Here is a 16,190-nt window from a genome sequence, read left to right as displayed (position 1 = left end):
AATATCTGCAGATAGGGCACTAAGAGAAAAAAGGTAGAGAAGGAGAATAGTGAGGAAAAAAATGGGAAAAATGCAAAAAGTAAAACAAGAAACAGGGTTAACCATGAGGAAAAAGGGGAAAAAAATTAAATAAATTTTTTTTTTCAACCAGGAACAGGGAAAAGAAAAAAAGCTGAAAACTAGGACCTGGGAGGGGAAGAATAAGAAGAGTAGTAAAAAGGACAAAAGTATTAATAATAATAGTTGTTTTAAAACAGACAAATACAAGCAAACTAATCACCAGAAAAAAGAAAGTGAAAAAGAAAATAAAGAAATAAAGAGAAAAAAAATCAGTGGAGGACAGGGCAGGGTACCCAGGCTCCATCTGAGCACACAGACTGTGATGGAGTTCTTGTGGGCCCAGAAGGTAGGTGGGAGTTTGGGATGGCTGCACCTCCGTTCACCAAGTGGGTGTGGGGTATAAGAGTAACAAGAGGAACATTGCACCTTTTCAGTCGTGCAGGTCACGAGTGTCCTTGGGGTTGCTGGCAAGCAGAACCTGTTCTTAAGCCCTTGAAATCTGTGAGACTGCTGTCTCTTTATACATCCAAAATGGTAAAGCTGCTTGTAAACATTGAAAATGGCAGCATCCTCTGGACAGGCAAAAGTCCACAGCTAAGCCCGTGTTTCTCTTCACCTTCTCCATTTATTCCTCAGCCACCAAAGCAGTCCTCCATGTAGTCCCTGGCTAGCAGGGCTGATTTTTAGGTTAATCCTTAGGTCCTACCACCACTCAGTACTCTCCAAGCTGTCTGTGCCATGCAGTCAGGATCACTCCAGACTGCAGCTCTGTCTGTCTCCTTTTTTTGGTATTTTCATTCAAATTCTTCTGCTAGTTGGGGTTTAGTCCATTTCTATATCCTTCCCTTCAAGGCTCAGGGGTCCAGGATTATCTTCTGTGTCTGTGTTTGGTTTCCCTTTTCTTTGTTGAAGAAGGTCTGTGCAGTGTTTCTGCCTAGTCCACCATCTTACCGGAACTCCTGGATTTTTATTTTTATTGATTCTTTTCCTTCCATTAAATCCAGAGAAGCAAAATCTTAATAAATTCTGCTTTGTTATAAATAAAATATTTAAGGTTAAAATAATGTGAGTTTTTAATATTCCTACTTTTCAGGTATTTTGTTTCACTTGGATCCACCATTACCACCAGCAGTCAAGAAATCAGACGTCATATTGCACTGGGCAAAACTGCTACAAAAGATTTTTTTAAAGTGTTAAGGAGCAAGGATGTCTCTTTGAAGACTAAGGTGAGCCTAACCCAAGTCATGGTATTTTCAATCGCCTCGTATGCACGTGAAAACTGGACAATGAATAAGGAAGACTGAAAAAGAATTGATGCCTTTGAATTGTAGTTTTGGTGAAAAATACTGAAAATTACAGGGACTGCCAGAAGAACAAGGAGATCTGGTGGCTAAGTGCTTACAGCAATTTACTGTTAACCAGAAGTTTGGCAATTCAACTCCACTAATTGCCCCATGGAAGGAAGATGGGGCAATCTAGTTCTATAAAGATTTACCGCCTCAGAAAACACATGGGGGTCACTGAGTTGGAATTGACTCAACGGCAGTAAGTTTGGTTTTGGTTTGCCAGAAGAATGAACAAATCTGTCCCAGGAGAAGTGCGGCTGAATGTTCCTTAGAAGCGAGAATAGCCAGACTTCATCTCACCTCGTTTGGTCATGTCAGAAGGGACCAGTCCCTGGATAAAGGTCAGAGAAAAAGGGGAAGACCCTCAATAAAATGGACTGACAGAGTGGCTGCCACGATGGCCTCAAGCATAGCAGGGTGAGGGTGGCACCGGACTGGGCAGTGTTTCATTCTGTTGTTCATAGGGTCAGTATGAAGCCGACTCCGTGGCCTCTAACAACAACACTTTTCAAGTTTTCAATAGTTTTTTAACTACGTAAACAAATGTTCTGGGGAAAATTGACTATTAAACAGATGTATATAGGAGCACACATTTTTCCTTTCACTGTTTGGCCTTGAGAAAGTCTTTAATCTTTTTAGGCTCATCTTTCCTCTTGTAAAAGGAGCTCTGATAGCATGGTGCCTAAGACATTTGACTGCTAACCAGAAGGTTGGCGGTTCAAACTCACCAGGTGCTCTGCAGAAGGAAGACTGGGCAATCTACTTCGGTGAAGATTTACCACCTTGGAAACCCAAAGGGGGTCACTGTGAGTTGGAATTGACTTGATGGCAGTGAGTTTGTGTTTTGGGGTTTTTTTTTTCCTTTTTTAAAGGAGCCCTGGTGGCATAGTGGTTAAGTGCTCAGCTGCTAAACCAAAGGTTGGCAGTTTGAACCCATCAGCCATTCTGCAGGAGAAATATGGGGCAGTCTGCTTCCACAAACATTTACAGCCTTAGAAACTCTATGGGGAAGCTGTGCTCTGTCCTACAGGGTCACTAAGAGTTGGAACAGACCATGGCAGTGGGTTTGCTTTTTCTCTTTAAGACAGTGATTATAAACCCTCTTTCCAGTGTTGTTGTATGGATGAAATGATATGATACACTGAGGTGCTTAGCGCACAGTGAGTGCTCAGTACTCAGTATCTGGCTGTGATGATCATGATTGTTGATACTTTTCAGTCGATTCAGGCCATTCATTCTGCAAATGGAGCAGCAAATATGTGTCAGGCAGTGCTTGGCTCTAAGAATTGTGCCAACAAAACTTAGCTCTTGCCCTCAAGAAGCACCCAATCCAGTTGGGGTGGCAGACACACAAATGAATAATCACAAAATACCACAATAACTGCTTGACAGAAGCCCTGAAGGAACCAAAAACCCAAAGTCACTGTTGTTGAGTCGGATCCGACTCATAGTGACCCGCGTTGGGTTTCCAAGGTGGTATCACTACAGAAGTAGATTGTCAACCTTCCTTCTGAGGACTGTCTGGTGGGTTTGAACTGCCAGCCTTCTGGTTAGCAGTTAAATGCCTTAGGCAATACACCACCAGAACTCCTCCCTGAAGGAAGGTATGACTCTGCCTGGTAGGTAAAGGGAGAGCTTGATATTTGAACTGCATCTTGTAGGATGAATAGGAGTTTGCTGGGTAGAGAAGAGTGTATATGACAAAGGAGGCAGAAGGAGCTGGGACATGGAGGCAGAACGAGCCTGGGGTATGGTGTCAAGTTCATTGTGGCTCCAAGTAGAGTGGGTGGAGGTGGCTCAGTAGGCCTCTGTCTTCCCTCTTGAAGGAGATTCCTTGAGGATCCCAGTGGCTAGGTATAAGCTTATCCTGCCTATCTGCCTGTGGTCAATAGCTTGAGATGATGAGTGGCTGAGGGATTTGAGGAAAGGACTCTGGGGCTGGGCATGGGGAACCAGATGGCCTTCCGCTAGGTTCTGCCAGATGCCCCAATGTTGTCTCCACCCCAAATCTGAGGTCTCCTCGGATGTAGACTTAAGAGATTTGGCAGCAGATCATGCTGTATTTGTGTGTTTGTGGCTGAGTGTGAGAGAGGTGTGAGTGTGAGCTTCAGGTATATGTGTATGTGTACATGTGATGTCTGGGTGTAAGTTTCAGCTGTGTGTGTGTGTATGTGTGTGTGTGTGGTCAGGAGCAGAGCCGAGAGAACCGGCATGAGACAGCAACAGCCTTATCAGCCCATGGAGGGGAAAGCTTGATGCCTTTGCTTAGGCAGCTTACTGGTGGAGTGGGTTGCCTTTGGGCATTAATTGGTAGAAAAGATTGGTATGAAATGGAGCAGCAGGTTGGCCAGTCCATGGAGCAAAAAAGCTGAGTACTTTTTGGGCAGGGTTTTTCAGTGGAGTGGGTTGCCTATGGCATTAATTGGCAGAAGCTGAGAGATCAAGGAAATGGAAGCAGAGCTGCCTCAGCCTGAAAGGGTAGGACCATGGCCTTTGGGGGTGGAATGATCACAGCCCCCTAGGTTTCAAAGAGCCAGGCCTTCACCAACTTGGTTCTGGAGTGTGGGCCTGCTCGTTCATGTGAGCCAGTGGGATGGAACCATAGCCACTGCCCAAGAGGGAGGGGGCGGGGCTGCCATGCCCAATAGGGAAAGGAACAGGGCCCACCAGGCCAAGGGGGTGAGGTCGCCATTCAGGAACTAGGGGACTGGAGCCACCCAGTGGAAGAGACCTGTACAGATACCACCCACTGAAGATCTGTACAGGTGCCAAGTTGACCAGGGATAGAATTCTGGTGGTTATGTTTGTGTGTCAACTTGGCTAGGCAGCTGGATGTAGTATTCCCCATGATGAGACTGGTAATCAACTCCATGGTGGAATCTACTGGGAGCAGCTGAGTAGCTGCCTTTGGGAATGTGGTCTGCTTCCTGTGTATAAGGAGAAGCCTTGGGAATGATCTCTAGCCTATGGCACGCTTGGACCCTGCATGTAGCCGTGTTGTTGCTCAGCAGCCTGCTCTGCTCTGCTGTGCTTGGAACTTACATGGACCTAAGTGAATGGCCTGCCATGTGGTGTGGTAACATTGGAATTGTGCCCTTTTACTTGTCAACCTTGAGGTTTCTCAGCCTCAGCAGCCAGTAGCTGTCTGAGTGAAGAAGAACCTCTAGCTCCAGTGGGCCAGGAACAGAAGGCAGAGCTGGACCCCAAGGTTAAGGGGCTTTCACCCAGCCCCTAGAGCCTGGCACTTGAACTTGGACTTAAAGCTTCTAAATTGTAAGAATAAACTCCTGTTTGTTAAGACCATCCCATTTGTGGTATATTCTTGTCAGAGCGGCACTAGGGAACCAGAACAGTGTATGTGTCAGGTCCAGTTCTCTTTCTGGGGCATCTCCTGGTTCAAATGTCTTAGAACTGACTCTCAGCCCCTCCTGTGACAGAGAAACAGAGTAAGATCAGTCCATCTTTGCTTGTCTTCTCCTTCCTACCTCCCCCCCTTACAGAAGCAGACTTATAGAAGTAGACTGCCTCATCTTTCTCCTGCAGAGGATCTAGTGGTTTCAAACTACAAAAAGGTCTAAGTGGCTATGTGAGAAAAGACCTGGAAATCTGCTTCCATAAAGATTACAGCCTAGGAAACCCTGTAGGGCAATTTGACTCTTTTCGATAGAGCTGGTGGCGCCTAAGGTATTTGACTGCTAACCAGAAGGCAGTTCAAACCCACCAGCCACTCTGTGGAAGGAAGACTGGGCAATTTACTTCCATAAAGATTTCTTGCCTCAGAAACCCAAAGGGGGTCACTATGAGTTGGAATCGACTCAATGACAGTGAGTTTAGCTTTTTTTCTTTTTGTTTTATAGAGCTGCTAAGGAGTGCTGGTTGTACAGTGGTTAAAGCATTTGTCTGCTAACCTAAAGGTTGGTGGTTCAAACTTACCAGTTGCTCTGTGGGAGAAAGAAGAGGCAGTCTGCTTCCGTAAAGATTTATAGCCTTGGAAACCATATAGGGGTCCCTATGAGTTGGAGTCCACTCCATGACAGTATGAAAAGGGCTTCTGTGAATTGGAATTGACTCTGCGGCATCTAACAACAACATTTAATATATATTATTGATTCATTAGCATTGAACTCATGATCGGCTGAGGCACTGTAACTCATGCCCAAGCAAAGTTTACCTAACACACGTTTTTCTCCAAAAGGCACATGACAGCCTTCTTGTTCTCAGGAACACTAGACAGCCCTTCAGCACTATGCTTGGGGCCATTTTAAACAGTGAAATCACCAACAAAAAGCACAAAATTGCCAAAACTATGGTACCAAATAGACTGGAAAGGACACTTATGTCCCATATAAGAGCTGAAACAAAAAGGCAGAGCATCACCTTGTTCAGTCTCAGCTGGAAAATGCATATCATGCGACGCAAATCTTTCACTGCTCAGCGCATGCCCACAGGTGACCACAAAAGCACGACAAGTACTGATTTGGGCGTTTCACATATATTTTAATGAGTAGACGAATACATAAATATGGAATTTATGAACAATGAGAATCAACTCTATTTGCCTCCCTTATTTTCTTAATTTTAGATTCAGTTTCACATGATAAATTCCTTCCTTGTGTCCTTACCAAGCAAAAATCCCCAAGTCTGGCTGTCCCTGGCTACCCAAACAGGGTACATCTACATCATTCTGACAAAGTATCAACCAAATGTCTACTTAGCCCTGGAAACTGCATATAGACTATAGATAGAGGCCCCAGATACAAGTTCAGTTTGAGACTTTCCAAACAATGTACTAAGCAATCATGTCCAAGCCCAGGTTCCCTAGGAAACTGAGCTGAGGCAGAGCTTAAGAGCTTGATTGGCAGAAGCATCCCCAGGGCAGTGAGAGTGAGGGTAAAGAGATGTGAGGCCCTGAAGGCTGGAGAGCAAATATACCAGATGGTGTGCCACTGAGCAGGCCACTGTGTCATAAAGAGACACAGCTCATTGCTCAGCCACCTGCCTCCCAGTGGGCTGGAAAATAGTACTGCATCTCAGAACAGTCCCTCAGAAGGACAAAGGGAGAAGAGCTTGTCTGTTGGCTGCTTCTTGTCTCCTGTCTCCCACTGGCCAAAACTGGATCCATGAAGAATTGACCTGCCTGCACTTCTGGGGGCTCCCTTCATTCCCCTGCCCCCTTGGGAAGGCACCAGAGAAACCACATCCTATATCCCATGGCATGGTGCTTCACTGGCATCTGAAAGTACTGCCAGGAACCCAGGGCTCTATGGGTCTGGTTGGATCTGACCTGAGTGTCAGGCTGCTGAGAGTTTTGCCATGGTGAGTGTAATGGAGACCATGCTAAACCTTGACACTTACTCCTGGTGAGGCCAGGGCAGCTGGTCATCTAGAGATTGTAGTTGGGCAATCTACCAGCAAGGAGCCGAGGGCCCAGGAGGCAGGGGAGGTGGAGAGGATATGAGATGGCTCAGACACTTGTGTCTATTACCAGCCATTGTCTTTCCTGAAGATGATGCAGCTGCATGGGAAAGTGTATATTAAAATTTTCTCTGAGAAAGAAGCACAGTCAGCTCCAACCTCCAATAACAAGAACAAGGAAGCCTTTGATGCAGAAACTTCCAGGATGGCCTAGGCTGCCATGAACTGCAGAGAACGCCACCCAGCGCTGCAGAGAAGGGCCACTTCCCTTGAAACCACTAAGGCTATTTGTGCAGTGAAGGTCAAACATCAGGTTGGTTCCTTTGGGGAGGCCAGAGAAACCATAGCATTTGTATTTGTTTTCCGTTTTTTAGAAAATCCTATCTTTTCTTGATTTGCCCTTCCTTCTGCCATCATGTACCCAGGGTATCGTCCCTGACATTCAGCAACAGACGTACTCAACCATGGTTGCCTGTTAATCAGATCTTGTCAACTTGGAATTAACGTGAGTTTGACTCCCCTCCGTCTCTCCACCCTTCCCCTATAAATGCCACACCAGGGTCCTGCCTGGCACTGCCCACCCCCCACCAACGTCAGGTACGGTGCACATAGTAGATGCCAGAAGACAGTTGTTGAGTCAACGTGATCCAGATGGCTCGCCTGACCCTTTCAGAGATGTTTTATCCTCAGGCTGGTTAAGAAGGGGTGGCCTCTCATTCTCTGCATCTTCCCATGTTCCTTGTCTTTCCCTCTGGGGCCTCCCAGCCTCACTGTCTGGAAGTTACTGAGCTATAAACAGACACTTAAAGGAACGAGCTAGGCCTTTAAAGAATCCTTTGAAGAAGGATTGCAACGTGACTAATCATCCCCTAATTTATTGGTCTGTAAATTTGCATTTTCCTACAAGACATTTTTCTTAGCACGGAGCCTACCCACCCCATGGACAAAGGCAATTTTCGATGTGGTTGAGCTTCCCAATTAGAAGCTTCAGATCCTCATCTTTTCAACATTGGCGTCATGATTGTTTTAATGTCTATACAAGATTATCTGCAGGCAGGGGCCTGATCAAAAAGAGGAGACAAGCAGGCAGTGGCCAGGAAAGCCTAGGGTGGGGAGGCAAGGCAAGGGAGCTGGTGTGGTGTGGGGGCAAGAGGAGGGAGGGTCAGGGAGAAGTGGGGCAAGGAGGGGAAGGGGCAGAGTAGAGGCCTGGGGCTAAGAGGTGGCCAGGGAGGGGCAGGCTAGGCTGGGGAATTGGGCTCCAACTCTTCCCTGCCCTCCTTTGACCCCACACTCCCCTCTCACTCAGTCATTCTTTACCTGGAGCCACGCCCCTTCTCAACCCCCCATCCGCACCCCACCCCCTTTCGCCTCCCCTCCCCCATTCCTTGGCTGGGGGACAGGCTCTGGCAGGATTTATGGGGCTGGCCCCTGCGGAGAGGATCCGGGGATAAATCTCAGCTTATTTAGGAGCGTGATCTACATTTATTGCGCTTAATGTGATCTTTAACGTGTCCAAAAGGGACTCATAAATCGCAGCCTGAACGGCTGCACCAGCAGGGCCCCTGGGCGGGCTTGCTGGGGCGGGCTAGTGTGAGTTCCTGGGTCTGCAGGTTCCCCTCTCCTTGGAGCTCCTGCCAGAGCTCAGCAAGGAGAGGGCTGGTGCCCTCCCAGCCAACTGAAGTCACGTGCCCAAAGCCTGGGGCTCTGGCCTAGTGTACCTGGGTTTCTGCCCAGGCCTGAGCCATCTCTGGGACAGCAAAGGTTCACGCATATTTATCTAGGTAACTTCTAAGATCTTTTTTCCAAGCTAGATCTGACAAGGCTAAAATCTTGTAATGAACATATGCATACACAAAACTGAGGTGAGCAGAGCAGGAAGGGGGTCTGTTGTAGTAGCATCCCAGGGCTTAAGGCAAAGGCAGAGGAGGGGCAGATTTGATAACACTTTGATTAATACAAGAATCCCTAGTGGTGAGTGGTATAGCACCCAGATGCTAACTGAAAGGTCGGCTGTTCAGATCCACTAGTCTCTCCTTGAGAGAAAGATGTGGCAGTCTACTTCCATAAAGATTCAAACCAAACCAAACACATTGCCATGAGTTGATTCCAACTCATAGCAATCCTATAGGACAGAGTAGACTGCCCCATAGGGTTTCCAAGGCTGTAATCTTTACAGAAGCAGACTGCCACAAAGTTCACCCATGGAGCAGTGGTGGGTACCATGGTTTAGAACCAGCAAACTTTCAGTTAGCAGCCTAGAGCTTAACCACTGTGCCACCATAAAAATTACATCCTTAGACACCCTATAGGACAGTTCTACTCTGTACTGTAGGGTCGCTATGAGTCAGAATGGACTAGATGGCAACGAGTTTTATTTTATGATTACTCTTGGAGTCCCTAGCTGGTGCAAATAGCCAACACATTTAGCTAATAACAGAATGGTTGGTGGTTCAAGACCATCCAGAAAGAAAAAAGTCCTGCTGGTCTACTCCCAAAAACCAGCCATTGAAAACCTTACAGAGTAAAGTACTGCTTTAACATATGCGAAATTGCCATGAGTCAAAAAGAACTCAACAGTAACTGTTTACTGATTTGTGATTACTATTATTTTATAAATATGAACATGTGTATATGTAGTAATAGGAGCTCTGGTGGCATAGTGCCGAAGGCATTTGACAGCTAACCAGAGAAGCCTGGCGGTTCAAACCCACTCACTCCTCGAAAGGAAGGTTGGGCAATCTACCTCCACAGTGATACTGCCTTGGAAACCCAAGGAGGGGTTGGTATGAGTCAGATCCAACTCCACGGCAGTGTGTTTGTTTTGTTTTTTTTTATATGTAATAATAATGAGCTCTTCAGTGTGGCTAGTGTTTTACAGTTTATAAGCTCTCTCATCCTTCTCTCTTCCCAAGAGACAAAACAGTGTGTCTAAGAGGTACGACCTACTCAAATTCACAAGGCTGATAAGCAGCAAAGCTGGCTGCCCATATGTGTGAGCACATGTATGGACCCACCAAGAGCACACATGCATGTGGATATTGCACACACAAATGACACGTACTTAGGAGCACACCCACATATATTTGAGGACCTATCAGAGCATGCTTCATGCAGATTCTGCAGACAGGAGAGTCACTATTTTTTTTGTAATCCTTTTGTTTCCGTTCTTCTCCCAGGAAAGAGAAGTCATACCTTGGTGTTAAGAGCACGTATTTTTGTGTGTATTTCTTGGGTGTGTGAGTGTGCAGTTGGGGTGGGAGGGGGAACAATGGAGAGGGAATCCCAGGGTCTATCCTCCTGGGAATGACGAAAGTAGCTTCAAGAGCTCACTCATTCTCTCCTTTGGGTTTGAGATGACCATCCCAACCCCTATTTCACCATTCGCTGGCAGCATGCCCTACCCCTAAGAAACACATCTGTGTGCACACACATGTTCAAATACAAGTGAAACCCAAGGGTATGAGGCTGATGTGATCATCACGAGTGTCACTTGGGGTTGAGGGTCATATGTTTTTCTTGGGCGAATTTCTGTAAATGGTGTCGTGACTGTAAAAAAGGTTTGCAGCTGAGTGTTGTGTAAGAAATACCAGGGGAAGTATTAATAACTAGTGCCTCATTGAATTTAATGGAAAGGTTACACTTCTGTGTATTATTTTCTAATTATAATACTTATCCATATTCATCGCAGAAAACTTAGAAAATCAAGAGAGTATAATTAAAACCCAAAATGTTAATCATTTATAATCCTTCTTTGCAGAGATAATTAATTTTAAAACTTTTTAAGATCTATTCCTGTAGACATTTTTCTATGTGGGTATGCATATTGCTTAAAATCTAAGATAATTAATAATGACCAGAATTATTGGTCACATTAAATCTGGCAAGACCCCCAATACTATGGGCCTGGAATATATTCTGTGCCTGGAATATATTCTGTGCCTGGAATAAAACGCACCTCCAGGGGCTGGCTCTCAGCCCAATAGTTAACAAGATGTACATGCAGACCACTCAACCCAGGATGACGTACCCACGTACTCTATGGTAATACATCCCTTACAGCAATAGACCACGGGACACCAGAGGACCAACATTCAAATTGAGGAAATGCAGGACAAACAGGAGTGCATAAATATGAGGGGCACAGGGGGAGGGTTACAGGGTAGGGAGGGGAAGAGACTGGGTTAGGGTTGGACATGGTGAATGGGGAATGAAACTAAATGTACATGTAACATTGAATGTAAAACAAGCTCTTAAAAAAAAAAAAAAAACAAAGATCATTGAATGAACACTACTTTGAACGTTCTTTTCTTAATATTTTGAGAACTTTCTTGCCTGCCATTCCATGTTCTCTTCGCCATTGTTGTCAAAGGACATCCTGCCAAGGTCCCACAATTGATCTCTATTCACCTGGAGCAACAGAGGAAAGAGAGTTAGGAATCGGAGGAGGGAGCAGAATGTGTGGACTCCATGAACAACTGCTTCCTTTGCTATGAGACCAGAAGAACTGGATGGTGGCTGGCTACTACTGAACATCTTGATCAAAGTTTCTATAGAAGAATCCTGATCAAAAAGGGGAAAATGCAGAATAGAATTTCAAATTCTCATGAAACCCAGACTGTCGGCACAGAGACAAGATGAAACCATTGCCCTGAGATAATCTTTAAACCTTAAACCAATAATATCCCCTCAAGTCTTCTTAAAATCAAACAAGGGTTTAGTTTAGTCAAGAGTGTCTGCCTTGACAATGGGCCTATAAGTTCATGTGAATGATCAGAATTCCCAGGTGTATAGTAGAGCTGACAAGGGGCAAGGTTATGGTCATTGCTTGGTCACAGCCAGCTACCCAGAGGGACCGAGTAGTTGATCCTGCGGGCTTGGGACCATAGTCGCAGGGGACATCAAGCTCAATTGGCATAACATACTATACAAAACATTGTTCCACCTCCTACTTTGGCGAGTAGCAACTGGGACCTTAAAAGCTAGGAAGCTGCCATCTAGATGCAACAACGGGTCTATCCTCATCAAGAAGAAAGAAGAAAACCAAAATTAATGGAAACAATCAGTCCTAGCGACTGGTACACCATCCGATCTGCAACCTATACAACTATGAGACCAGAAGAACTAGATGGTGCCCAGCTACCACTGCCATCCACTTGGAAGGGATGTAGGAGATCCTGCATAGAGAGGGAGAACAACGTGGAACAAAACTCAAAATCATTTGGAGGCAAAAAAAAAAAAAAAAAAGAAGGTGGGGACCAGGTTTGCTGGTCCAATAGAGCCTGGTGGAACCACTGAGACTATGGCCCCTCGCTGCCCTTCAGGTCTGGAATTGAACTCACAACTGTGGTTTCCAGCCAAACAAAGTACAGGTATGTGAGTTAAACATTTACCTTAAGTAGACACACGCCCTGGAGAGAACAATCATGGGAGAAGGAAGGACTGCTTATGCACAGGGAGATAGCTCAGGGTGCAGAAGAGTATGGACGGATGGACACTGGGAAGAGGTAACTATGGGGAGGAAGTGGAGGGGAGCTGTTGCATTGTAAATTTTGGTCAATGACATGAGACAAAGTATATGTGAACTGCTGTATGAAAAGTGAATTTACTCTGTAAATCTTCACCCAAATCAAAATAAAATTAAAAAAAAAAAAAGAGTGTCTGCCTTGAGCACTGTGTTCTTTTAAGATCTGTCTGTATGGGATCAAATTGACAACAGCAACTCAGAAGACTGGATAAGAAACTTAGAGAACTGTGAGTCAATATTAATGGGGGAGGACAACTCAGAAGAGGAGGGCCTCCTAGTTATCTAACGCTGCTCTAACAAGTGGATGGCTTTAACAAACAGGAATTTATTCTCTCACAGTTTAGGAGGCTAGAAGTCCGAATTCAGGGCCTCAGCTCCAGAGAAAGGTTTTCTCTCTGTGTTGGCTCTGGAGAAAAGTCCTTGTCTCCTTCCAACATCTTTGGCCCAGAGTTCCCTGGAGATCTCCATGTGTCTTGGTATCAGTCTTTCCCTGGGTCTAGCAGGTTTTAGCATAGAGACTCTGGGTCCAAAGGGCATACTCTTCTCCTGGGTCTTCTTTCTCAATGGTACTTTGGGCCTCTCTCTTTGCTCACTTCTCCTTTCTTTTATCTCTTATGAGTTAAAAGGTGATACAGGCCACACCCCAGGGAAACTCCCCTTCCATCAGATCGGGCTGTGACCTGAGTAAGGCTGTTGTATCCCACCCTAATCCCTGATAACTCACTGGTTGCTCACATCATGGGGGATAATTACATCATCACATACCTGCCAAACCACTGAGAGTCGTTGCCCAGCCAAGATGACACATAATTTTTGGGAACACAATTCAATCCATGTCAGAGGATGAGAATGGTTGCACAACTAGAAGAATGTGATCAATGTCATTGAATTGTACATGTAGAAATTGATTATTGAACTGGTATATGTTCTAATGTATATTCTCAACAACAACAAAAATAAAATAGATTATTTTTAAAAAGGACATCTTGCACTCCATGGCATGGATGAACCATAATTTTCCTACCCAAGGTGACATTCAGATAAATTTCTAGTTTTCACTCTTACAAACAAACCTTGAGGCTAAACCTCAGTCCCATGATGAGTTTCCTTACCTTAAATTCCTAGAAGTGGAATTGCTCAGAGGTTATGCACATTTAAAATATTTCCAATAACACTTGCTCAATTGCTCTCTAGAAAACATCTCCTAGAGTTGGCTCAAGCTGGACAGGGCCAGGAGGGTCCCCTTGATAATGCAAAGGGCTTTATTATAAAGGAGGAGTTTGGCAGTGAGCCCTAGAAGAAAGGGGCTGGGGTAATTCCATCCCCTTGTACTGTGTAATGGGGTGGCAGACATGGACAGGTAGATACTGAAGAAGCGATTATACCACCTTTAGTCCTTTGCAGGAGATGGGCCTGGGGCTCATTGGTGCTCTGTGCTGACAACCACATCTGCAACCCTGTCCGGCAATAGTCACCGGGTAGGTGCTGAGTCAACACTGAGCTAACAAATATTTGTTGAATGGACCAATGTTTGTTGAATGTTCAAAAGTTTGCTGATTAAGCAAATGTTTGTTAAAAAGATGGTATCGTTCTTGGAAAAGCAGTTTATGATCCACAGGTGATTTCCTCTTCTCTGGAGTCCATGGCAGAGGTGCGTCTACAGAAAAAAGTGCCTATGGTAAGCATTGAATTTGTGCTCCTGTCCAAACATCAGACACCCATCTTTTATTATTTATATATTTATTATTATTTTTATTTTTTGTTTTTGCAGTGTTCCTTCCCCTCCCACCCCTGGTAACCAACAACGAAAGCTTCCTTCCATATAAAAACCTTTCCTTGACTTTTTACATTAATGAACCAATGCCATATTTGTCTTTCTGTGATTGACTTATTTCACTCAGCATAATGTCCTCCAAGTTCATCCACATTATGTGGCTGACACCCATCTTTCAGATAAACTTATGATAATATCAGCTCAAAAGCACAAGTCAAGCTCATTAATCTTTTACTTAACACATTATGGCACTACATGAAAATTACAACTGCACTTTCCTTGCCCTCACTGGTGGTCTATGATGTGCTCTAAGTCATTTTTTCCAGTTTCTTCTCTTTCTTCAGGAGCTTTGGTGGTGTAGTGCCTAAGGCATTTGACTACTAACCAGAAGGCTGGTGGTTCAAACCCACCAGCCACTCTTCAGAAGGAAGACTGAGCAATCTACTTCCATTGAGATACCGCCTCAGAAACCCAAGGAGGAGTCACTATGAGTCAGATTCGACTCCACGGCAGTGGGTTTGGTTTTTTTTGGTCTCTTTCTACAATCAGCAGAGCAAGATCATGCAGTCTGCCTTGACCCATAGAGGCTCTCCAATATGAAAGTATTAGTTTTAACTTGCTGAATGATCTCTCACAGCTGGTGATGGGATCAGTGATGGTGAGTAGAAATTGCTTAGTGGCACCCCCCTCCCCCTCAAGGGGTAACATACCTGTACCATATGCCATACCTGTCACACTCTAGATAGGCCTCTGATCCCTGGACTGAAGCATAAGCTCAGAGCCCACCCCAGCAGAGTTGCATGAAGGACATGTGCACACTCTCCTAAAGTTAGGCTGTGAAACTTGTCTTTGCCCTGCTACACAGCTTCAGGAGGGTGGCTGAGTGTTTGTCATTTCTGCCACTCCTGGGTACAGTGCACCTGCTCCTGCAATATTTGAGACATGCCAGTTAAATGAATGAATGACTTGATTTTAGATGCCAGCTCAACTGACCACTAACTCCCAGTGTGGCATGGGGCAGGTACTTACCTTTCTAAGAGTCCATCCTCAAATGTAAAATGAGCAGACTGGATGAAAGTCTCAGTGGTTTCTCACTTTTTTATCTTTAGAGCTTTTTCTTCCAAAAAATCCCACTCCAAAGTGCTGCCTCCCCTGCCTCAGTGGAACCCCTAGGGTTCTGTGGTGCATGGTTTGAAAACCCCTTGACTACTTCAGGTCTCAAGTCCAGATTAACTCAAGGGAGTCATGATTGGAGCTCACACTGTTCAGCATCAGGATTTCCCTGTGACACAGGCGATCTGTCCAAGAAACCTCAAGGAAAGTGACTTTGCAATCCCCAGGGAGAACTGTGGATTAGATAAAAGTGTGTAAGTGTTATGTTTCCTGGATCATGTAACTGTTCAGTGATTACATAAGAGATCTTTGTTCTTAGAAAATAGACCCTGAAGGATGAAGGTAAAGAACAGCATGATGAACACAGCCTATGCACCAAGAGTCCAGAAAGGAAAACACAAACAAACATATAACACACATACACACACATATGGAGAGAGAGAGAGAGAGAGAGAGAGAGAGAGAGAGAGAAGGAGCTCTGGTGGTGTAGTGGTTAAAGAACTTGGCTGGTAACCAAAAGATTGGTGGTTCAAACCAACCAGCCACTCCACAGAAGAAAGATGGGCAGTCTGCTTCTGTAAAGATTTACAGCCTTGGAAACAATATGGGGGTCCCTATGAGTCAGATTCAACTTGATGGCAGTGAGTTTGATTTGGTTTGGTTAATACACATAGAGAGAGAGAGAGCTACCGAACAAATGGCAGAAAGTTAAAAATGACAAATAAGGATAAAGGATCTATATGATGTCTTTGTACTATTCTTATATCTTTTCTGTAAGCTTGAAATGATCTCAAAATAAGTTTTTTTAAAATCATTAATCTTTCTCCAATTGTTTGACAAAAAAGCTAAAAATTAAGAAAATCTTTATGACCCAGATATAGATCCATCAACCTATAGTCAGCTGATCTTTGACAAAGGCCCAAATTCCATTAAATGGGGAAGAGAATGTTTGTTTAAT

The sequence above is a fragment of the Orycteropus afer genome, unplaced genomic scaffold (genome assembly GCF_000298275.1).
Source record: "Orycteropus afer afer isolate SDZICR_OR568_19922 unplaced genomic scaffold, OryAfe1.0 scaffold00031, whole genome shotgun sequence".
NCBI lineage: Eukaryota > Metazoa > Chordata > Mammalia > Tubulidentata > Orycteropodidae > Orycteropus > Orycteropus afer.
The sequence above is the reverse complement of the archived record's forward strand: the minus strand, read 5'-3'. Positions refer to the sequence as shown.